Source organism: Notolepis coatsorum (assembly GCF_963971535.1).
Source record: "Notolepis coatsorum genome assembly, chromosome: 15".
Lineage (NCBI taxonomy): Eukaryota > Metazoa > Chordata > Actinopteri > Aulopiformes > Paralepididae > Notolepis > Notolepis coatsorum.
Window position 1 is genome coordinate 104,326,956 of NC_140179.1, and position 24,120 is coordinate 104,351,075.

The 24,120-nt window shown below is 42.0% G+C and overlaps 1 long non-coding RNA gene across 1 annotated transcript; it reads right to left on the reverse strand.

Annotated features, from left to right (window-relative positions):
- Positions 1-515: 515 nt before the first annotated feature.
- On the reverse strand, positions 516-5,784 carry LOC311241360. Its single transcript, XR_014620531.1, has 3 exons — positions 5,644-5,784; positions 2,962-3,090; positions 516-651 (listed from the first exon to the last, which is right to left on the reverse strand). It is a non-coding gene; the product is annotated as an uncharacterized lncRNA (long non-coding RNA).
- Positions 5,785-24,120: the final 18,336 nt, after the last annotated feature.

The following is a 24,120-nucleotide window of genomic DNA, read 5'->3' on the forward strand; positions in this document are numbered from 1 at the left end:
ATATCAGAGACAAGTATAGTCCCCATGAATTGCAAACACCCAAAGAGAGTTTGAAAACATGTATTGTGCCGTTGACATTAACGTGCGGTTTCGTTTTGCGGTAAACAAAACGTGACGTCATGGGACTTTTTTTTCCCTTTCTCATAACCGAAAGTAGGCACCGTTGGATCTCACGTGAATCGATACTCGGTAGTACCGACGTGTTTCGGTAGGTACCTTTAAAAGTACCGAATTCGGTACCCATCCCTAGTAATCCATTACTCGCGCCTATTCCAAGTTGGCACCTTGCACGGTTCCCTCCGCCGTCGGTGTGTGAATGTGTGAGTGAATGGGTGAAGGTGAGGCATAAGTTGTAAAGCACTTTGGATATAAAAGCTGTTATATCAATAGAGTCCATTTACCATTAGCTGCGCTGTCGCTTATTCTACACAGAAATACCCCAACAAACACACGACGACAGGCAGGAAAATACAAAATAAATGTAAACCCAGTAGGTAAAATTCACCTGCAGGTGACTTGCTTTATCCTCCCTGTGTCCGTCTCTCTCCACTGGTGAGCGTTGTGGGGCTGTGTGTGATGGAGCAGGTGAGCTGGTGGAGTGATGACTGATGTGGAGGTTTCCAGGGGTTAAGAGCTGGCTTCCCCTGGCTCCTGTGGGATTTATTCAATAACAGGTAGGGGTTATTAAGTCAAACGGATTAATTCAATGGTGAGTGAGAAATCTTCTTAGGGACCTGCACTGGCTCCCCATTGCTGCACGAATCCGCTTCAAGGCCCTCGACCTGGCATACCGTGCGGCAAAGGGAACCGCTCCCGCCTACCTCCGGTCAATGGTCTCTAACTACACACCGTCAAGACCCCTACGCTCTGCATCTTCTGGCCGCCTCAACCCCACTCCTATCCAAGCTCCGGGAGGGTCATCAAAAAGAAGTCACCTATTCTCAGTCCTTGCCCCACAATGGTGGAATGAACTACCCACCCCAGTTAGGACAGCCGAAACCGGTCCAATCTTTTGCCGTCGACTAAAGACGCACTTCTTCAACCATTATCTGAATTTTTTTTAAATAAAATACAAAAAAATATCTAATCCTAACTAACCTTACTGTCATACACTTGTCCTAATAAACTAACCTACACTGTAGCACTCAACACTTTGATGAACATTGTTACTCAGCTGATAAGAGTTGTACCCTGCCTGATGACTTGTCGTACAGACCTTGTAAGTCGCTTTGGATAAAAGCGTCAGCTAAATGACTAAATGTAAATGTAAAGCAATACTACAGGGGTGGCCAACCACCAAAGTTTTTTTATTTTTTATTTTTTTTTACTTTTTTTATTTTATGTCACTCATTCCATAAGGACGTAGAATAAACATTTACAATTTTTTTTTAAATGGTCCATTTGCATGTTCTTGGTATCTGAACCTAGGGACATATATGGATCAGTGTCAGAAATAGTGTCTGTTACTAGGCTTGAGAAAATTGTAATGAACCAAAGGAGAATATCAATTCTATTTTAAAAAAAAATTATCTTTGACTGTAAATAACACCATGCTAAAATTGACCAGACCTGAAAAATCTAAGCAAATGAATAAAGGGAAGATGATTAAACAGAAGGTTTTGTATACAGTACTGAATTCTGCCATCTTTTTTATAATGTAAATTTCTCCACCATTTTTCATCATATTGCAACACCGTTTTTTGCAAGACGTTCACAGAAAGTTAGAGAAACTAACTGCGTTCTGTTTTATGGCAATAACGTTCAGGTTTGTGGGAGATAATCCCAAAAAATAAGAGAAATTAAAAAGTAAATCCAGAAGTCAGATGATTGACAGGGGCTGGTGTGAGCTGGGTAGGGTAGTTTTTCGAAATTTGAAAGCCCTGAGTCTCTTCCTTCAAAAGACTACACTCACTTTTGGCTGTGCCACTTCCTCCTGTCAATATGCGCCGGTTTCCGACTCAATGCCCTGAGATTTCTATAATCTTATATTTCACTAATAACAGTTAAAATAATTGGTAAACAAACATAATGCTGAAAATATACACTTTTACTGTATATCTCGGGCTTAAGAGGTTAACCCTGTGAGGCCCAAATTAAAAAGAAATTAGCAACTTCAGAGGCCAGAGGGTGGGACATATAAACACATTTACTATCAAATAGCATTGTGAGGCTGAACAACAGGACCAATTGACTATACATGTGCTTAAAGGGGAACTATCTTATAAATGGCTTTTTTCAGTGTTTACCATTGTTTCTTAGCTATGTGGACTTATATTAATAGGATATATGTCTCTAATTCTCATATTGGCGAATTCTTCCAATTCTCCTCACAATATTCACCCTCACTGAACTGAGTCATCTGAAAATGTGCATATCTGTGATGTCAGAGATTTCTCAGCTGCATAATAATGTGGCAGTTGATGTGGCAGTTGGCACCAGGCCACACAGTGGTTGGAGCCCAGCCTCAAAACGGCTTAAGATCTTGAGGTAGAAAAATGCGGTTTTTAGTACTTGATTAGAAATACAAAACAATGCATTTTTTTTGAAAAAAACCTATGTGTTCCATAGACTCACAGGAATTGTGTAAAAGTGCCCAAATAGTGAAAGAAATAGTAAAATAGTTCCCCTTTAACATTTTTTAAATAAACATTATTTTTTTTAAATGGCTAAAAGTGATTTTGTAATTTTGCAACCGTGGGTCTCACAAAGTACTTTTAACCCTGTGAGGCCCAAATAAAAAAGACATTAGCAACTTCAGAGGCCAGAGGGTGAGACCTATAAACACATGAAGGGTGCCGTGACTGAAAAAAAAGGTTGAGAAACGCTGGTATATGGTGTGGCTCTTTGTGGTACCACAGTCATTTTTTTGTGGCTCTTAGTCTCTGACTGGTTGGCCACCCCTGCAATACTACATGAGGATCAAAGGAAATCCAACCACAAGGCTGTCTACTGTCCACCTACCGGCAGCGGTCTCTGTAGGCGCACACTCCTCTCTGGTAGTACTTGCAGATGGTGGACGGCTTGCTGTTGGCCAGGTCATGAGAGAACATGCACCTGTTCCCCTCCCGACACACGCCGTGGATGAAGTACCTATCGGAGCCACACGGATGATCTCGTCAATGAATGGAAAATGCTTTTCTTATGATTTTATATATAATAATAATAAACTTTATTTGTATAGCACTTTTCATACAGAAGTTGCAGTTCAAAGTGCTTCACAACAGTAAAAAATACAGGCATAAGCGAGCATAAAAAAAAAATAGAGGTAGCAAGGTAAGGTAAATCACAGTGTTTCACATTAGGATCTAGCATCCCAATAGGCCTCTGTTTACAGTTTCATTCACTAATGCAAATAATAAAAATAGAATAGACAGAGTAAGTGCGGTTGGATTCAGTTTAAAAATAGGCTAAAAATTATAAAATAGAACAGACATACAACAGATCAGTGCATCAGAAGTCAAAAGTGTGATAAAATAGTTAATTTTGAATTACAACAGAGCAGTGCTCTTAAAATTACAGTGCATAGAACAGACACATGAATTTGATAGGAAGTGTAGGTAGGGTAAGAATAGTGCAGGTAAAGTACAATTTGTCAGGATATCCCTGATGTTTCATTTAAATGCCTGAGCAAAGAGATAGGTTTTAAGCTGTCTTTTGAAGATGTCTAGCGAGTTGGCTTCCCTGATGTTTTGGGGTAGTTTGTTCCATAGTTTTGGGGCATAGTTGATAAAGGCTGCATTACCGATCCTCTTTTGACTGTTTCTGGGAGCCTCTAGTAGTCCAGCAGCTGATGATCGCAGTGTTCTTGCTGGTGTGTAATTTATTAGAGTGTTGGCGATGTAGCTAGGTCCCTGTCCATTTAGAGCTTTGTATGTAAGGAGAAGGACCTTGAAGTCCATTCTAAATGTTACAGGAAGCCAGTGTAGAGCAGCTAAGACTGGACTAATGTGCTCTCTCCTTTTGGTTCTAGTAAGCAGTCGGGCTGCAGAGTTTTGGATTAGCTGAAGCCTCTCTGTGGTTTTCTTAGGGAGACCTGTAAAAGTGCATTACAGTCGTCTAACCGGCTAGATATGAATGCATGAATTAGCTTCTCAGCATCGTTTTGATTAATAAATGGTCGTACTTTTGCTATATTTCTGAGATGGAAGAACGATGTTTTGGTCACTTTGAATTGAAGTTCAGTTCTGAATCTATGATAACCCCGAGACTTGTGACCTCAGATTTGATCCAAGGGGTTAGTCCTCCCAGGTTCTATATAAGGGAGAAACATAGAACATCGGCCTCCAAAGAGTTGCTGAATTGTTTCCCCTCACTAGTTGTTTGCAGTCCGTGCACCTAGGTTGAAGGACGAAGTTGTGACTGGCGGTTTGTTTCTCTTATTTTATATTCTTTGTACCTCCGATTGTTCTCAATGTAATCTCCATGCATAATAATGGTGTGAGCATTTGATTACAGTAGGAATTCATAAACGTTATACCTATGCATGATGTACCCCCCGGATTTCCCCATGGGGATAATAATAATAATAATTGTATAGCACCTTTCATTGATTGATTGATTGATTGAAAACTGTATTAACCGATTGCAGAATGGGTACAGTACAGTACAGCTCAATACATACAATTGTTAAGGGGATGCAGACCAGAGAAACTGTACATTGGAGGGGGTTGTGTTAGGACATTTACAGGGGCCAGTTTCGAATTGCAGTCTCCAGAGACTGCAGCTGAAAGTGCTTCACAACAGAAAAAAGACAGGCATAAAATGAGCACATGCAGACATAAAATCAACATGTTTCACATTAGGATCTAACATCCCAACAGGCCATCGTGTTTATGGTTTGATTCAGTTTTAGATAGACAATAATAAAAAGAGTAAGATAAAATAGACCGTAAAATAGTGCAGGATCAATAAAATGATATCTTATCTTATGTCCTCATGTACTCACTCACACAGTCAAACACACACCAACAGGTAAAGGACCACGATGAAAAGAAGCTCTTGGGCTTTACTGTGCCCAACAATATGATACCTCCTGGTGAGGCTGCATATATCCATTATCTATGTATGTAACATATTTTATAGTCAGTAAATAATTTAAATTCCATTCAATTTGCCACCCCATCTAAGAGAAATATGTAAATGGCTGAGTACATTAATAGCTTGTAACCAACAACTGTAGTTATCTGATAATATCAGAAATTAAGCAGGAGCATTTGAAAGAAGCACATTAACCACATTGTGGTGAAATAACTCTACAACAAAAGGTCCATAATGACAGATCTCCGGATGGTCTGGCTGCACGACGTCGACATGCACTGGAACCAACATCTGACAAGAAATTATTCTACATCAAGGATCACAAATATCATCTTTTCCTAAATGATCTGTATAACTATGTAATTTTTTGCCTTCTGAAACACCCGTCATATGGTTAGGTAGACTGATAATAAAACGTGCTGTGGACACTGACCAGAGTAGCAGGCTAGCTAGCAGCTAACCACCAGCTAACCTTAGCATTTAGCTGCGCTGTCGCTTATTCTACACAGAAATACCCAGACAAACACAGGACGACAGGCAGGAAAATACATTTAAACTGCAGGAAAACGACAGGAATTAAATGTAAACCCAGTAGGTAAAATTCACCTGCAGGTGACTTGCTTAATCCTCCCTGTGTCCGTCTCTCTCCACTGGTGAGCGTTGTGGGGCTGTGTGTGATGGAGCAGGTGAGCTGGTGGAGTGATGACTGATGTGGAGGTTTCCAGGGGTTAAGAGCTGGCTTCCCCTGGCTCCTGTGGGATTTATTCAATAACAGGTAGGGGTTATTAAGTCAAACGGATTAATACAATGGTGAGTGAGAAATGTATCTCCACTACAGTGATAAAACACAGTGTGCTCTGATTCAAAGGGGTCTTACGGTGAAGGGAGAGGAATGCATGTACTGACGGTCTCCATAATCAAATACAGACATCATTGTTGATTGCACATTGGTCTTCCAAAAGTGAAAATAAACTATTTGATGTATGGTGTGTACAGCCTGTTCTACTGCTATGGTGCAATGCTTTAGGCCACTAGATGGGAGTAGAGACTGCTGTAAATTATATTTAACTTGACTGTAAATTGCAGTTGAAAAACAGTAATAAATCGCAAAACACTGCAATATGTGGCTGAAAGGGGCACGTCACCAGAAAATACGTCACCGATTTATTTTGGACGTAATCATACACATCCAAAATATCTAAATAGTTTTGCATTTCTTTAGTTTGACAGTTATTGAGAGTAAATAAGTTTGAATATGGTCACCAGTGATGTCATCGGGGACATTGAATACGTGTGTTAATTACAGCTCAATGAAACTATAAGGTACCAGTCCCTATAAGACAAGGTATTGCTATTTTTCCATCTACATATCTAGGCCTGTCACGATTAGGGATGGGAATCGAAAACCGGTTCCGGTTGGGAACCGGTTCCTAATTGGCCGATGCCTGGAACCGTGTGGCTCCCCGACTTTCGATTCCCTTATCGCTGCCAGGTTTTTCCTAGTTGCGTAATAATGTTAGCGTTAGCATGTAGCCATGGCAGACTCTATTTGATTCATTAAGGGCTCGAAATTGCCTGGGTTTTGGTAATATGCTCCCGCTGTTTGGCTACTTCTATGTGCAGTGAAAACTACTTGAATGCTTTAGAACAGGGGTGGGCAACTTTGTATATGGTGAGGGCCACAAAATGTCCACAATCAATCTGGGGGGCCGCATTGTTTATCGGCAGTCCCGCCAGTAGTACCCCATCACTCAAATAGCCCATAATAGTCACAGATGTGATAAATAAGGTATATAAACAATTATAATTTGTTGTAACTTTGTTTTTATTCCATTTCAAATGCATTTAGTAATGCAATTTCAACTTTATGAATTTATAAACAGCTGAATTTAAAAGTATTGCTGTGACCCCAAATATATACAAAAATGATCAATTATAATTAAGGCTTCTAATAAAATAAATGTATGAACTTAAAGCCCACTGCTCAACAAACACAAAGCAGCATTCCTGCTGCATTTCACTACAACAGTAAATCAAAAGTGCAATAATAAATGATTTTGTTAAATGTATAAACTTTTATCCTGCTACTAAACAAAACATTATAACACTGAAATGCATGTTATGGATATGAAGCACTCAGGAATGTTTTGTTTAGTAGCAGGATACAAGTTTATACATTTAACAAAATCATTTATTATTGCACTTTTGATTTACTGTTGTAGTGAAATGCAGCAGGAATGCTGCTTTGTGTTTGTGTTATTAGTGTTATCTGAACACTACAAAAGTAAACAAGTAAAGTGCAAGTAAAGTAAAGTGCAATACTACATGCCTCCCATTGACTCAAACTGGCATGACATTCACCCTCGCCCCACAGTGGGTCAATAATGGTTATAATAATAATAATAATAATAATAATAATAATAATGGTCCCCTCTCTACACCTCTCCATCATCTCCCCCCCCCTCTCTACACCTCTTCATCATCTCTCCCCCCCCTCTCTACACCTCTTCATCATCTCCTTCCCCCCCTCTACACCTCTTCATCATCTCCTCCCCCCCCTGTCTTTAATGAGACACTTGTGGTCTCTCCATTTGGCGCACAATAGCAGGAATGTCAACTTCAATGTTTGTGCATGCAATCTGTATCAGATGAAATAATGTTTCATCCGACAGCCTGTTTCTCTCCTTTGACTTGATGTGCTTCATGTTTGAGAAATTGCTCTCACGTATGTATGTGCTCCCAAACATACTGGCCATAGAGAGGGCAAAGTCCCTGAGGAGTGGGAAGCGGGGCTCAGGTAGCAGTTTCCAAAACGAAATTCCCCTCTCATTTCTCTTTGCTTGAAAAAAAGGATCCGACTGTAGCTCGCACAGTTCAAGCTGCAACGGTGGGGGCTGCTCTGACACCGTAGCGGTGAGGGGGCCGGCAAACAGCGCTATCCGTGACTGCATGCCGTTGAAATCTTCAAACCGATCATTGAATTGCATTTGCAGTGTTTCAATGTCGCTCCTGTACTTTCCGACGGCTCAGCCATCGGATTTCTGTGTGTAGCTGCAAGTCGCCATAATCAGTGTCCATCTCTTCCAAAAAGGAGACAAACTTTCTATGGTTTAGTGACCTGTTGCCTCCACGAATTAGATTGGTAACCTTGGTAACCAAATCCATAACATGGCTGTATTCAAGCTTCTTGGCACAGAGAGCCTCCTATATCAGATAAAAAAAAAGAAAAACGATTTAACGACTCTCGCATATAATTTGACTACACTCGACTCGCATTGGTCATTATAGTGACGCACAATAGATGGAAATTATGTTAGCGAACTTACCTGATGTATAATGCAGTGCAGCATTGGACACTCAACGCCACTCTGCCTTAGAAGCCCGGCGAATCCATCGGTAACAACAGCCGACAGTTTATCAAAACCCCCATATTGCTGCACGGCACTTTCAACAGCGTTGAATATGTGCACACTAGGGCTGACCCCTATTAGTCAAATAGTCGACTAATCGCTCGAAAGGAGCCATAGTTGACTGCCAACTCTTCTTAGTCGAATACAATACAAAAAAATTAAAAAATTAAAAAACAAAAAAATTAAAAAAAATTAAAAAAATAAAAAAATATTATAATTTTTTTTTTTTTTATATATTGGCCTGGGGCCGCATGGAACGTCGGTGAGGGCCGCATGCGGCCCGCGGGCCACCAGTTGCCCCTCCCTGCTTTAGAACATAGTCATTGATTTAGTTTAGGGTGAGCTAAAATTAGCCGCGGAGCTATCGCTAGCTAACGTGAGCTAACGCTATTTAATCAAGCTCACAAAGAGAGATAAACAGCTGACAGCGGATAGTACAGGTACAAATACAATAAAACAGCGGGTGGGGACTGTTGTGTAAACCTTGTACTCTTTAGTTCACATATAATAAGAGTGAATGAATGAATGAATGAATGAATGAATGAATGAATGAATGAATGAATGAAAACTTTATTTAACAGATTGCAGAATGGGTACAATACAGTACGGCTCAATACATACAATTGTTAAGGGGATGCAGACCTGAGAAAGACGTTTGTCTTGTTTCCATCAGGGTCCCCCATTTTCAATTCATATAGACATTTATGACATACACAACATACATGACATTTATGGCATAGGGACATATAGGTATTTAGTACTGATACATTTGTGACATAGGCGGTATTCAAATATACAGTACTGTTACCCCTAGATCCTGACAGAGTATATACATATGATGGGGAGGGGACTGTACATTAGGAGGGGGTGGGTGGGTGGGAGGGAAATATACATACGGCGGGGAGGGAATATATACATGCGGTGGGGAGGAGACTGTCTATTAGGAGGTGGTGGGGGTTTTGGGCATTTACGGTGGCCAGTTTCGAATTGCAGCCTCCCGTAGGTGCTCTTTAAGGGCGGTTTTGAATGTGGGCAGGGATTCACATTCCTTTACAGCTTTGGGTAGGGCGTTCCACATTGTTGTGGCATAATTGCGGAACGTGTTTAGTCCCTTGTTTGAGCCGAATCTGGGTTTAACATGATTTGTTGAGCTTCCTCTGGTGTAGTGGTTGTGGTATTCACTGACCTTTGGGAAGTATTTTGACATGTACATGGGCACCCCGGTCGTATACTGTATCTTGTAGACCAGGCCCATTGCAAGTTGCTGTACTCTGTCGTCTACTCTAAGCCATCCTAGGTTGGCAAAGTGGGCAGGGGTGAGGTGGGTTCTGGGGTTCAGGTCAAGTAGTAGTCTGACCAGTTTGTTTTGTGATGTTTGTAATTTTGTTTTAAGCGCCTTTGAGGTGCTTTGGTACCATGAGGTGCACGCATAGTCATAGTACCCTTGAATGAGTGCTCCTGCCAGAGTCTTCAGGGTATTCTTGTTTACCAGAGAGGAGATCCGGTACAAGAATCTAGTTCGTTGGTTGACCTTTTTTATTACATTGGATGCCATTTTGTCACAGGAAAGATTTGCCTCTAGGATGGAACCCAGGTAGGTAATTTCGTCTTTCCTTGTGACAATATTGTCACCCACTGTAACTGAGAAACCATCGGTCTTGCTGAGTTTGTTATTTGAACCGAAGAGAATGGACTCTGTTTTGCCCATGTGTAATGATAGTTTGTTATCAGCGAGCCATATGCAGATTTTGCCTAGTTCCGTGCTGAGGGTTTTTTCAACCTGCAATTTGTTCTTGTCAGAGACCAGCAGGGCTGAGTCGTCCGCAAACAGGAACAAGTTGCAGTCACAGGCTGACGACATGTCATTTGCATAAATTAGGAAGAGTAGCGGTCCTAGTATGCTTCCTTGTGGAACACCACAGCTCACTGTGAGGGGGGGGGGATAGAGTACCGTTTACCTCTACCATCTGTTCTCTCCCCTCCAGGTAGGATTGCATCCAGCTCACTGATAGGCTATCAAAACCAATTGCTTTTAGCTTGTCCATTAGAATGGAGTGATTGACAGTGTCGAAGGCCTTTTGTAGGTCCAGCATGACCATGCCGCAGTATTTGCCATGCAATTTCAACTTTATGAATTTATAAACAGCTGAATTTAAAAGTATTGCTGTGACCCCAAATATATACAAAAATGATCAATTATAATTAAGGCTTCTAATAAAATAAATGTATGAACTTAAAGCCCACTGCTCAACAAACACAAAGCAGCATTCCTGCTGCATTTCACTACAACAGTAAATCAAAAGTGCAATAATAAATGATTTTGTTAAATGTATAAACTTTTATCCTGCTACTAAACAAAACATTATAACACTGAAATGCATGTTATGGATATGAAGCACTCAGGAATGTTTTGTTTAGTAGCAGGATACAAGTTTATACATTTAACAAAATCATTTATTATTGCACTTTTGATTTACTGTTGTAGTGAAATGCAGCAGGAATGCTGCTTTGTGTTTGTTATTAGTGTTATCTGAACACTACAAAAGTAAACAAGTAAAGTGCAAGTAAAGTAAAGTGCAATACTACATGCCTCCCATTGACTCAAACTGGCATGACATTCACCCTCGCCCCACAGTGGGTCAATAATGGTTATAATAATAATAATAATAATAATAATAATAATAATGGTCCCCTCTCTACACCTCTCCATCATCTCCCCCCCCCTCTCTACACCTCTTCATCATCTCTCCCCCCCCTCTCTACACCTCTTCATCATCTCCTTCCCCCCCTCTACACCTCTTCATCATCTCCTCCCCCCCCTGTCTTTAATGAGACACTTGTGGTCTCTCCATTTGGCGCACAATAGCAGGAATGTCAACTTCAATGTTTGTGCATGCAATCTGTATCAGATGAAATAATGTTTCATCCGACAGCCTGTTTCTCTCCTTTGACTTGATGTGCTTCATGTTTGAGAAATTGCTCTCACGTATGTATGTGCTCCCAAACATACTGGCCATAGAGAGGGCAAAGTCCCTGAGGAGTGGGAAGCGGGGCTCAGGTAGCAGTTTCCAAAACGAAATTCCCCTCTCATTTCTCTTTGCTTGAAAAAAAGGATCCGACTGTAGCTCGCACAGTTCAAGCTGCAACGGTGGGGGCTGCTCTGACACCGTAGCGGTGAGGGGGCCGGCAAACAGCGCTATCCGTGACTGCATGCCGTTGAAATCTTCAAACCGATCATTGAATTGCATTTGCAGTGTTTCAATGTCGCTCCTGTACTTTCCGACGGCTCAGCCATCGGATTTCTGTGTGTAGCTGCAAGTCGCCATAATCAGTGTCCATCTCTTCCAAAAAGGAGACAAACTTTCTATGGTTTAGTGACCTGTTGCCTCCACGAATTAGATTGGTAACCTTGGTAACCAAATCCATAACATGGCTGTATTCAAGCTTCTTGGCACAGAGAGCCTCCTATATCAGATAAAAAAAAAGAAAAACGATTTAACGACTCTCGCATATAATTTGACTACACTCGACTCGCATTGGTCATTATAGTGACGCACAATAGATGGAAATTATGTTAGCGAACTTACCTGATGTATAATGCAGTGCAGCATTGGACACTCAACGCCACTCTGCCTTAGAAGCCCGGCGAATCCATCGGTAACAACAGCCGACAGTTTATCAAAACCCCCATATTGCTGCACGGCACTTTCAACAGCGTTGAATATGTGCACACTAGGGCTGACCCCTATTAGTCAAATAGTCGACTAATCGCTCGAAAGGAGCCATAGTTGACTGCCAACTCTTCTTAGTCGAATACAATACAAAAAAATTAAAAAATTAAAAAACAAAAAAATTAAAAAAAATTAAAAAAATAAAAAAATATTATAATTTTTTTTTTTTTTATATATTGGCCTGGGGCCGCATGGAACGTCGGTGAGGGCCGCATGCGGCCCGCGGGCCACCAGTTGCCCCTCCCTGCTTTAGAACATAGTCATTGATTTAGTTTAGGGTGAGCTAAAATTAGCCGCGGAGCTATCGCTAGCTAACGTGAGCTAACGCTATTTAATCAAGCTCACAAAGAGAGATAAACAGCTGACAGCGGATAGTACAGGTACAAATACAATAAAACAGCGGGTGGGGACTGTTGTGTAAACCTTGTACTCTTTAGTTCACATATAATAAGAGTGAATGAATGAATGAATGAATGAATGAATGAATGAATGAATGAATGAATGAAAACTTTATTTAACAGATTGCAGAATGGGTACAATACAGTACGGCTCAATACATACAATTGTTAAGGGGATGCAGACCTGAGAAAGACGTTTGTCTTGTTTCCATCAGGGTCCCCCATTTTCAATTCATATAGACATTTATGACATACACAACATACATGACATTTATGGCATAGGGACATATAGGTATTTAGTACTGATACATTTGTGACATAGGCGGTATTCAAATATACAGTACTGTTACCCCTAGATCCTGACAGAGTATATACATATGATGGGGAGGGGACTGTACATTAGGAGGGGGTGGGTGGGTGGGAGGGAAATATACATACGGCGGGGAGGGAATATATACATGCGGTGGGGAGGAGACTGTCTATTAGGAGGTGGTGGGGGTTTTGGGCATTTACGGTGGCCAGTTTCGAATTGCAGCCTCCCGTAGGTGCTCTTTAAGGGCGGTTTTGAATGTGGGCAGGGATTCACATTCCTTTACAGCTTTGGGTAGGGCGTTCCACATTGTTGTGGCATAATTGCGGAACGTGTTTAGTCCCTTGTTTGAGCCGAATCTGGGTTTAACATGATTTGTTGAGCTTCCTCTGGTGTAGTGGTTGTGGTATTCACTGACCTTTGGGAAGTATTTTGACATGTACATGGGCACCCCGGTCGTATACTGTATCTTGTAGACCAGGCCCATTGCAAGTTGCTGTACTCTGTCGTCTACTCTAAGCCATCCTAGGTTGGCAAAGTGGGCAGGGGTGAGGTGGGTTCTGGGGTTCAGGTCAAGTAGTAGTCTGACCAGTTTGTTTTGTGATGTTTGTAATTTTGTTTTAAGCGCCTTTGAGGTGCTTTGGTACCATGAGGTGCACGCATAGTCATAGTACCCTTGAATGAGTGCTCCTGCCAGAGTCTTCAGGGTATTCTTGTTTACCAGAGAGGAGATCCGGTACAAGAATCTAGTTCGTTGGTTGACCTTTTTTATTACATTGGATGCCATTTTGTCACAGGAAAGATTTGCCTCTAGGATGGAACCCAGGTAGGTAATTTCGTCTTTCCTTGTGACAATATTGTCACCCACTGTAACTGAGAAACCATCGGTCTTGCTGAGTTTGTTATTTGAACCGAAGAGAATGGACTCTGTTTTGCCCATGTGTAATGATAGTTTGTTATCAGCGAGCCATATGCAGATTTTGCCTAGTTCCGTGCTGAGGGTTTTTTCAACCTGCAATTTGTTCTTGTCAGAGACCAGCAGGGCTGAGTCGTCCGCAAACAGGAACAAGTTGCAGTCACAGGCTGACGACATGTCATTTGCATAAATTAGGAAGAGTAGCGGTCCTAGTATGCTTCCTTGTGGAACACCACAGCTCACTGTGAGGGGGGGGGGATAGAGTACCGTTTACCTCTACCATCTGTTCTCTCCCCTCCAGGTAGGATTGCATCCAGCTCACTGATAGGCTATCAAAACCAATTGCTTTTAGCTTGTCCATTAGAATGGAGTGATTGACAGTGTCGAAGGCCTTTTGTAGGTCCAGCATGACCATGCCGCAGTATTTGCCAGCGTCCACCTCTTGTTTGATGTGGTCGTTCAAATAGAGGAGGCATGTGTCAGTGGAGTGGGACGTTCTGAAGCCAGATTGGAATTCGTAGATTAGGTTTTTTTCCGCCAGGTACTTTTCGACCTGTTCGTAGACTATTTTCTCCATGACTTTCGAGATGGAGGTAAGAATAGAAACAGGGCGGTAGTTGCCTGGGTCTAATTTGCTGCCCTTTTTGTGTAGAGGGGTCACTCTCGCAATTTTGAAGTCCTTGGGGACGTGCCCCTGTCTTATAGAGAGGTTTATTATGTGTGTGATGACTGGGGTGATGGCGGCTGCTGCGTCTCTGAGGAATTTGGAGGGGATGTTGTCATGGCCAGTGGCCTTGTTAGGTTGGAGGGCGCTCAATTTTTTGAGTACCTCATCGGTTGTTACCATTTCAAGTTTGAAGTCGTCTTTGTGGACCCCTAGGTTTTTGTAGTATGCTACTATGTGTTCTACCCCATAATGCCCTGAGTGGGAGGGTAGTTTGTTTACCAGTGTTGTGGCTATGTTTGTGAAGAAGATGTTTAAGTAATTGGCTACATCCAGCTTGTCTGTGATGAGCGTGTTGTCCGTCTTTATGTTTATGTTTGAGAATCTGGTTTTAAGTTTTTTACTGCAGCCTAGTTGATTATTGAGTAATTTCCAAAGTTCGCGGGGTTTGTTTTTGTTTTCCTCCGTTTTGTCGTTGATGAAATTTCTTTTTGCGGTTCTGATCATGATGTTTACGTCATTTCTTAGTCTGTTTCTTTGGATTTTTAGTTCAACCACGTGGGCTTGGAGTTCACTGTTTGAGCTTTTGGAAAGCTTTGTCTGACTTTTATGAAGTTCAGAGCATTTTTTGTCTCTGGTTTTCATAGCGGCCAGTATTTCAGTGTGCATCCATGCCTCAGCGCGATTTTTAACCCTGGTGGTTCTTATCGGTGCCATGTTGTTGAGTATTGCTGTGAATTTGGTTTTGAATCCAAGCCATGTTTCTTCAACCTGTGTACCACTGAGCTCATCTGACCAGTCCAAGCTCCCCAGTTCTAGGTTAAAGGCCTCTCTAGAGTAAGTTTTGAGGTCTTTAGATGTGACTGTTTTGTGACAGCCGGCCTTCTGTTTTAGCTTTTTGCGGGTACAGAAAATCATATAATGATCACTTAACCCGCATGCTATCACCCCTTTACTGGAGATCATGGACTTGTCAGAGGTCAAAATGAGGTCAATGGTGGTTTGTGTTGAATCGCATACCCTTGTGGGTTGTGTGATTAGCTGGCTGAAACCGTGCAGGTCAGAAAATCTACTGAAGGCCTTGAAGACGGGTGCTGATTTACGCAGCATATCCGTGTTCCAGTCCCCAATAAGAATTTTTTCTACCCCCTCCACCCCAGCTAAACACCCATCAAGTGTGTCATAAAACCCACTCTGTTCTGGTGGTCTATAGATTGTGCCTACTAGTACTGGTTTCGCCCTGTCTAATAAGATTTCAATCCAAACAGTTTCAATTTCATCATGGTTAAGGTCAGTACGGTTGATGTATTTGGTATCCTTGTGTATATACACACAGACGCCACCTCCATACTGGTTCCTATCCCTCCTGACTATTGAGTAGTTTTCAATTTCAATCTCTGGATCCTGTACAGATGAGTCTAATTTTGTTTCTGTGAAACACAATATGTTAGCCTTACCGTTTAAAAACAACTGTTTGATTTCAGCCAGTTTCGGTCTCAGGCTATTTGTATTTAGATGAAATATGTGAAGTCCATTTTTGCTTGTAATAAGATTGACGTCGTCACAGTTGAGGTAACTCTGTTCAATTGTGTCCTGTCCTGTGGTGGGGGGAGGGGGGGCGTTGTTGCTGTTTGTGCCGTGGGTGGGGAGGGGGGGAGGGGGTGATGCTTTGTCCTTTGCTGGAGTCTGTATTCCTTTGTGTGAAAGCCCGCGATGTGGGGGGGGGGGGCTGGTTGATTACAGATATGTCTGATTGTACTCCATTGTGGGGGAGGGGGGGGTGCCTTTTGTCCTGGCCTCGGCCCGGGTAGACTAGCTGGCATGGCGGCCTTGGCGGGGCCAGCCAAGCTAACCGTCGGGTCCTTGGTGACCTTGATGTTCCGCGCCGCTCTCCCTTTAGCCACTCGCCGAGTCCGCTGGGGCTTCTGTGAGGGTATGTCGCCGCTTGCTGGTCGGCTGGTGCAACTGCTGGCTGAAGCGTCAATTGCGTGGATGCTGTTGATCTCCGGCGCCGGTGTGAGGAGCGATGCCTCGCTGTTTTGTCCCCGCGACGTGCTGGGCGCCTCGGTTGTGAACCCCGGTTCCTTCCCTCTCGCTGTGGCCTCTCGTGGGTTCTTTTGCAGAGGTGGCAGAGGAGGAATGTTGCCGTTGATCATGTCGTTAGCCGCAGTATGTGTGGGTAGCCGTTGATCAGTTGTGCTGGCTGCTGCTTCTTGGGTCAGCAGATTTGACTGTAGTCTCTGGTTCCGTGTCATTACGGGACCAGGGTTCTGATGAATGTCACCCGACATGAGCAGATATAATAAAAACATTGATCTCTTATTACACTTGCCTGCCGGGGGTAATTTCTTTCGTTCCGGATTTGCAGTAAGTACTGTGTGGATGGTCGTGGCTCCGAAGGCTGGATGTTTCCTCTCCGAGCCTGTTAACAAATAGAAGTCGCAATGGGACTGCTGTTTTACGTTTTCGCTACCCTCCACTTCTGTCTGGAGTTGCTGCTTGAGTTGTGAATTCAGGTACAAATCCATAATCCACAGGAGGGAAAGTAGAAAATGCGCAAAGTACTTTTTTGTTGTTGCTCTGTTGCGTTGGTTACGGGAGCTACGTAAAATGCGACCGTCCATGTTGAAGCCGGATTGTTTATTTACAAAGTCTCTACTCTGAGTCCGTCAGACAGGAAGTACCATGGTGCAACATACAAATGTGTCCGTGTAGCAACACAAGCCAATACCTACAGGACAGGGGCCCGGGGAGGGAGCTCTGTGTGTCTGTGTGTGTGTGTGTGTGTGTGTGTGTGAGACAGAAGTCAGAGGAATAACGACTGTTATTCAATAGATTAAATTAGTTTAAGAATAAAAAAATAAATACATTTTAAGAGAATCTCAAATACATTATTTTATTTAAGTGTAGGCTATAGTTAATGTTTTATTTTTTACAGTTTTTGTATTTTTCTGACATGGTAAATGGCTGCTTTTTTATATAGCGCTTTTATCCAAAGCGCTTTACAATTTGTTCCTTACATTTTACCCAATCACTAACACATTCACACAACGACGGCGCAGGCAACCATGCAAGGTGCCAACCTGCTCATCGGGAGCAGTTAGGGGTTAAGTGTCTTGCTCAAGGACACATCGACACGCTGCCCGGGAGGAGCGGGAATCGAACCGGGAACCTCCGGATTGCCAGACGACTGCTCTACCTCCCGAGCCACTGTCGCCCCTGACATGGGGGCTCAACAATAAATGACAATCAGAAATGTCAAGTTGCATGTTGTTATTCTAACCAGCTTAGTTCTGTTGCATTTCCAATTTATTTATTTAAATTATAAATTGATCAGGTATCGATAAGAGAATCGATAAAGAATCGAATCGATAAGCAGAATCGATAATGGAATCGTATCGATAAAATCCTATCAATTCCCATCCCTAGTCACGATAACACATTTTGCTGGGCGATTAATTGTCCCAGAAATTATTGCGATAAGTGATATTATTGCGGTTTTGAGAGAATTTTTTATTTTTTAGAAATGTATTTCCCAAAAGTTTTCAATTAATCTTTTTATTTATTTTTTACTAATATAATAATAGCATAATAATGCAATGAACCCGTTTCAAAGTGCAATAAACCTTTATTTAACATTGGAAGACATTTTAAATATCCTAAATTACTACCTAACCAATCAGATCTGCGATATGAGGTAGCGTCACAAGCAGAGTAACCTCGTTCCCAGTTTTATCTCTGTGAGAGCAATGTTAAAACGAGCAGAGCAATGTGTGTGGACAAGAGGCGGGTTGCTAGACCCATGTTTTTTGTTGCTTCGAAAAGAGGGACATCCTCTCAATATGCAGGACATTAGGTCAAATGGCTGTGCAGTACAACCAAAAGCGGGACACCTGGTCACCCTAACTGTGGCTCGCGTTTGTTTACTGTGGCTCGCGGATTATGTGATGGGCAAGCTACTTGGAAAATGTAGTAAGCTACACTACCAGTTACTCTCGATTTAAATATAGCTCAACTACAACAATAGATATCCCAAGAGAAATGTAGCAAGCTACACTACAAGCAACATGGCAAAAATAGCTAGCTACATCGGCACTACTTTTTTCTTTTTTTTTTTAAATCAACTTTATGATCAAGTTTCCACCAAACAAATAGGCAGGCAAAAATTCTCAGTTTGATTGTTTATTATAAAATAAACTGAAACAGGAAACAAGCCCTCTGTCTGGCTTTTTGTGTCATCCTTTTAACATGTACTTGTATTAAAGTACCTTGTGGTACCATGTACAAAATGTTAGTAAAGTATGAGGAAAAAACTGTGGAAACGTAATAAATAAAAGGCAGTGGAACAATAATCAAATAAACACCTAAATATATAATATCTAACTAATTTTTATTTTATATATAGACTATATACATATTTAAATCAATATCTTCCTTTTGAATCAAATAGGCTCAGGAATCAGGATTGTTAAAGCTAATTAGCCTAATCCATGTGAAAAAGAGTAGCATAATAGTAAATGTATGCACACACACACACGAGAGGGAGAATAGCTTATAGGAGACTTAATGTCTGATGTTACAATATTTTTTCTAATGAAGTGAAATATTTATTATCATCAACTATGAAGTTAGTTTTTATAGTGTACATTTTTGCTACTTCATTGATCATCATCATTGAACGTACAGAGAGAAAGAGAGATGGAGACCTCCCCTTTCCTCACTATTAGAACTCCATGAAACTGATTTAACCTGGCATATAGTAATGGCGAGGATATAAAGCATGTTAAAGACGCAATTATTGGACCCGTTGCTCGCGGAGTAAGTTTACATAGAAACAGCGCAGCTCCCAAGAGGAGTTATGACAGGCTGTAGAACGCAGGGCTTAAGAGCTGCCAAGCTGCTTCTAAACTGTAAAGTGTGGGTATCCGGCTCAGCCCCTCGCTTCCAGCTGGAGCGAAACACGGAAGCTATGTGACTGTCGAGTCCTGGCTCTAGGCAGAATCACGAATAGCTCTTAAGCCCTTCTCTAAGAGAAGTTTATTCTATTTGAATGTGATTCACTGTGCATTAGTTAGATTACACGTTTCGCATGTTATGACTTTGAACGTCTGCCATTTCCAACGCAAAAGGCACATACAATTAACAATACGCCGCGTCGATCATGAATATGCTAATCGACTACATTTACTCGTCGACCAGGTCTACTGCGGACTGCAGACACAGCGAGGCCATGTGCCATATACAGAAATTCTCAGATGATACGGCTCTGATCTGTCTCATCAACAAAGGCGATGACCAAGCCTATAAAAAGGAGATTGACTTGATTGATTTGTCCACTGGTGTGATGCCAATTTTTAGAACTTAATATCAAAAAGACCAAAGAGTTAGTCATCAACTTCAGTAGGAAGACAGTGAATGTCTCTCCTGTCATCATTAAGGGGCATAAATGGAGATAGTCCAGTTCTATAGGTATCTTGGTGTCCACCTGGACAGCAAGCTGGACTGGAAGAACACAGATTCTGTGTTCAAGAAAGCCCAGTCTCTGCTTTTTCATTTGAGGAAGCTTAGATCCTTTGATATCAGCAGGTCACTTCTTCATGTGTTCTACCAAGGTATCCTTGCTAGTGTCCTTTTTTATGCTGTTGTCTCTGCTGGGGGGGGGGGGGGGGGCAGCATCACGGACAAAAAAAAAATGCTGGCTCAGTGATTGGCCTCCCTCCTGATTCCTTGGAGATCATTATTGCCAAGCAAACTAGGACTAAATTGAACACCAATTTTTTGAAGGCCACCCTCTGTACAATATATTTGATGCTCTGCGAAGATCATTTAGCGATAGGTTTCTGATGCCTCTATGCTCTATTGAGCGATTGAGAAGGTCCTTTGTTCCTGCTGCGGTTAAATTCTTTAACGAACACCGCTAAATCTGTGTTGAGAGGCTCTCTTCTTATCTTCTATTTACTGTGTTGTGTAATTTGTACTGTATGTAATTGTTTCTCGTTTGTGTATTTGTACTCGCTCTGGTGGCAAACCATGTTTCCCCTCTGGGATTAAGAATAAAACCAGACCATGAATCAGGCAGGAGGCAGTACTGGGTATCAGGCTCATTTACTGGAGGTCTCCGTGTGACACACATCAGATGCACCAGCATTAGGTTTGGTGTGCAGTTGCTTGGTTTCACCTCATAGGCATCCGAAAATACTGTGTTACAAATTACACTATTATACTGTATATATATATTCTGTTTGGCAAAAAACTAAATTAAATTCCATAAACACAACAACAACAAAATACAACAACAAAATAACAAACTCAGCAAGACCGACGGCTTCTCAGTTACAGTGGGTGACAATATTGTCACAAGGAAAGACTAAATTACCTACCTGGGTTCCATCCTAGAGGCAAATCTTTCCTGTGACAAAATGGCATCCAATGTAATAAAAAAAGTCAACCAACAAACTAGATTCTTGTACCGGATCTCCTCTCTGGTAAACAAGAATACCCTGAAGACTCTGGCAGGAGCACTCATTCAAGGGTACTACGACTATGCTTGCACCTCATGGTACCAAAGCACCTCAAAGGCGCTAAAAACAAGATTACAAACATCACAAAACAAACTGGTCAGACTACTACTTGACCTTACCCCCAGAACCCACCTCACCCCTGCCCACTTTGACAACCTAGGATGGCTTAGAGTAGACGACAGAGTACAGCAACTTGCAATGGGCCTGGTCTACAAGATACACTATACGACTAAGGTACCCATGTACATGTCAAAATACTTCCCAAAGGTCAGTGAATACCACAACCACTACACCAGAGGAAGCTCAACAAATCATGTTAAACCCAGATTCGGCTCAAACAAGGGACTACACACGTTTCGCAATTATGCCACATCAATGTGGAACACCCTACCCAAAGCTGTAAATGAATGTGAATCCCTACCCACATTCAAAACCGCTCTTAAAGAGCACCTACGGGAGGCTGCAATTCGAAACTGGCCACCGTAAATGCCCAAACCCCCCACCACCTCCTAATAGACAGTCTCCTCCCCACCGCATATATATTCTCTCCGCGCCGTATGTATATTTCTCTCCCACCCACCCCCTCCAAATGTACAGTCTCCACTCTCCACCCCACCGTATGTATATTTCTCTCCCACCCACCCCCTCCTAATGTACAGTCCCCTCCCCATCATATGTATATACTCTGTCAGGATCTATGGGTAACAGTACTGTATATTTGAATACCGTTTATGTCACAAATGTATCAGTACTAAATACCTGTATGTCCCTATGCCATAAATGTCATGTGTCATAAATGTCAATATGAATTGAAAATGGCAGACCCTGATGTAAACAAGACAAACGTCTTTCTCTGGTCTGCATCCCCTATTGAGCCGTACTGTATTGTACCCATTCTGCAATCTGTTAAATACAGTTTTCATTCATTCATTCAACAATCTTAACAAAAATATTAAATCACCCATATTGACTTCTATAACAAATATGAAAATAAAACACATTATAATCACACAGCATCATTCTTAACATTCAAATAGGGCTTTAGTCACCTTAGAACAACATGTAACTGTGTTGTTATTATAATAACAATCACACCAGCCAGACTCACCTTATATAGCTGGACTGGTGTGGATTAGCTAGAAGGCTACTAGGCCTACAGCCTTTCATTCCACATAGAACAACGTGTTCAAAAGAAACGGACACAAACATCTCCATACCTGTGTTCCACACATCAGATGCACATCACTGGGTTTGGTGTGAAGCAGCTTGGTTCCAGCTGATCAACAGAACAGAACTTGACTGCAGTCAGCTGGAGCTCTGGAGCTGAGAGGAGAGAGAGCTAACAGGAGCTAGTAGCTAGCTGTACAGGAGCTAGCATTAGCCTACTTTCTCCCAGACTAAACTAATACAAAGTGGCTTAGTGATCTTGGATCCGAACACAATGTACACAGGATGAGTGGAATGTTTTACGGAACATGTAGCAACAAGTAGATACCGTTTAAAACACGAATTACAACTTTTATACGCGTTTATCAGGCGGAGTTCAGCTCACGTCTTTCAGACACGAGTAGGGTATATCTGCAGAGCCGCACAACGGCTTCGGGGCTTGTACTCTGTTTGACTGTGCGTGGGCGGGGCGTCGGGGTTTGTACCTACTGCGCATGCGGATGACGGGGGAGGGGGGGCTCTCTCTCTCTCTCTCTACGTGTTTCGCCTTGTTCCAATAGTATCCAGCTGCAGCACGACAGCCCAGCGCTTACCAATAGTATCCAGCTGCAGCACGACAGCCCAGCGCTTACAAGCCCCGCACATACAAGCCCTGCACATAGCAACCCCTCGCTTCCATTGGCTGATTTTGGTGACGTGATTTTGGGTCACGTTGCACGTTGCACTGCGGGATTGATTGATTGATTGATTGAAAACTTTATTAACAGATTGCCGTATGATTTGGGTCACGTTGCACTGCGGGATTGATTGATTGATTGATTGATTCATTGATTGATTGATTGAAAACTTTATTAACAGATTGATTGATTGATTGAAAACTTTATTAACAGATTGCCGAATGGGTACACGTGACCACAGGCCCTGATTGATTGATTGAAAACTTTATTAACAGATTGTAGAATGGGTACACGTGACCTGACCGATTGATTGATTGATTGATTGATTGATTGATTGATTGAAAACTTTATTAACAGATTGCAGAATGGGTACAGTGACCGATTGATTGATTGATTGATTGATTGATTTATTGATTGATTGATTGAAAACTTTATTAACAGATTGCAGAATGCAGTACAGCTCAATACACACAATTGTTAAGGGGATGCAGACCATGCAGTACTGTTACATTTGTGACATACAGTAAATATATACAAGGGGGAGGGAACTGTACATTTATGATGAATTGAAAATGGGGGACCCTGATGTAAACAAGACGGAAGTCTTTCTCTGGTCTGCATCCCCTTAACAATTGTGTGTATTGAGCTGTACTGCAGATATATTTCAATTGCCTTACTTATTTACATAAGTATTATAGGCCTACAGCAGTATTGTACAGACAGTCTGTGTGAAGTCTGTGTGGTTATCCAGCTGCACAAAGGCAGAGCAAGAGGCTCTACAGAGGGTGGTGAAGGCGGCAGGCAGGATTGTCGGGACTCCTCTATCAAACATCACCTCCGTCTTCACCTCCCGCTGCCTCCACCGCTCCAAGTGTATCATCAAGGACCAGTCTCACCCAGCACATCACCTCTTTCAGCTCCTTCCCTCAGGGAGGAGATACCGGTCCATACATGCCAAGAGTTAAAGATTTAAGAACAGCTTTTTCCCCCAAGCAGTCAGACTGTTAAACGCTCATTGACTGTCCCCTCACGTGCACCATGCACTTACCTGGACTTGATAATCACTGTTACCACTCATCATGCACTTTATTTAAAATATTCTGTTATGTACAGTGTTATATGTGTTTCATGTATGTATATATTGTACTACGGTCTGTGGGAGCTCCCCTGAAATTTCACTCACGGTCATATAAGAGTTTTAATGTAGAAGGTTTTATTAATGAAATGTTGGGTATAAACTGGGAGGAGGTATGTTGTGAGGATGACCCAGAGGTTGCACTGGACTTATT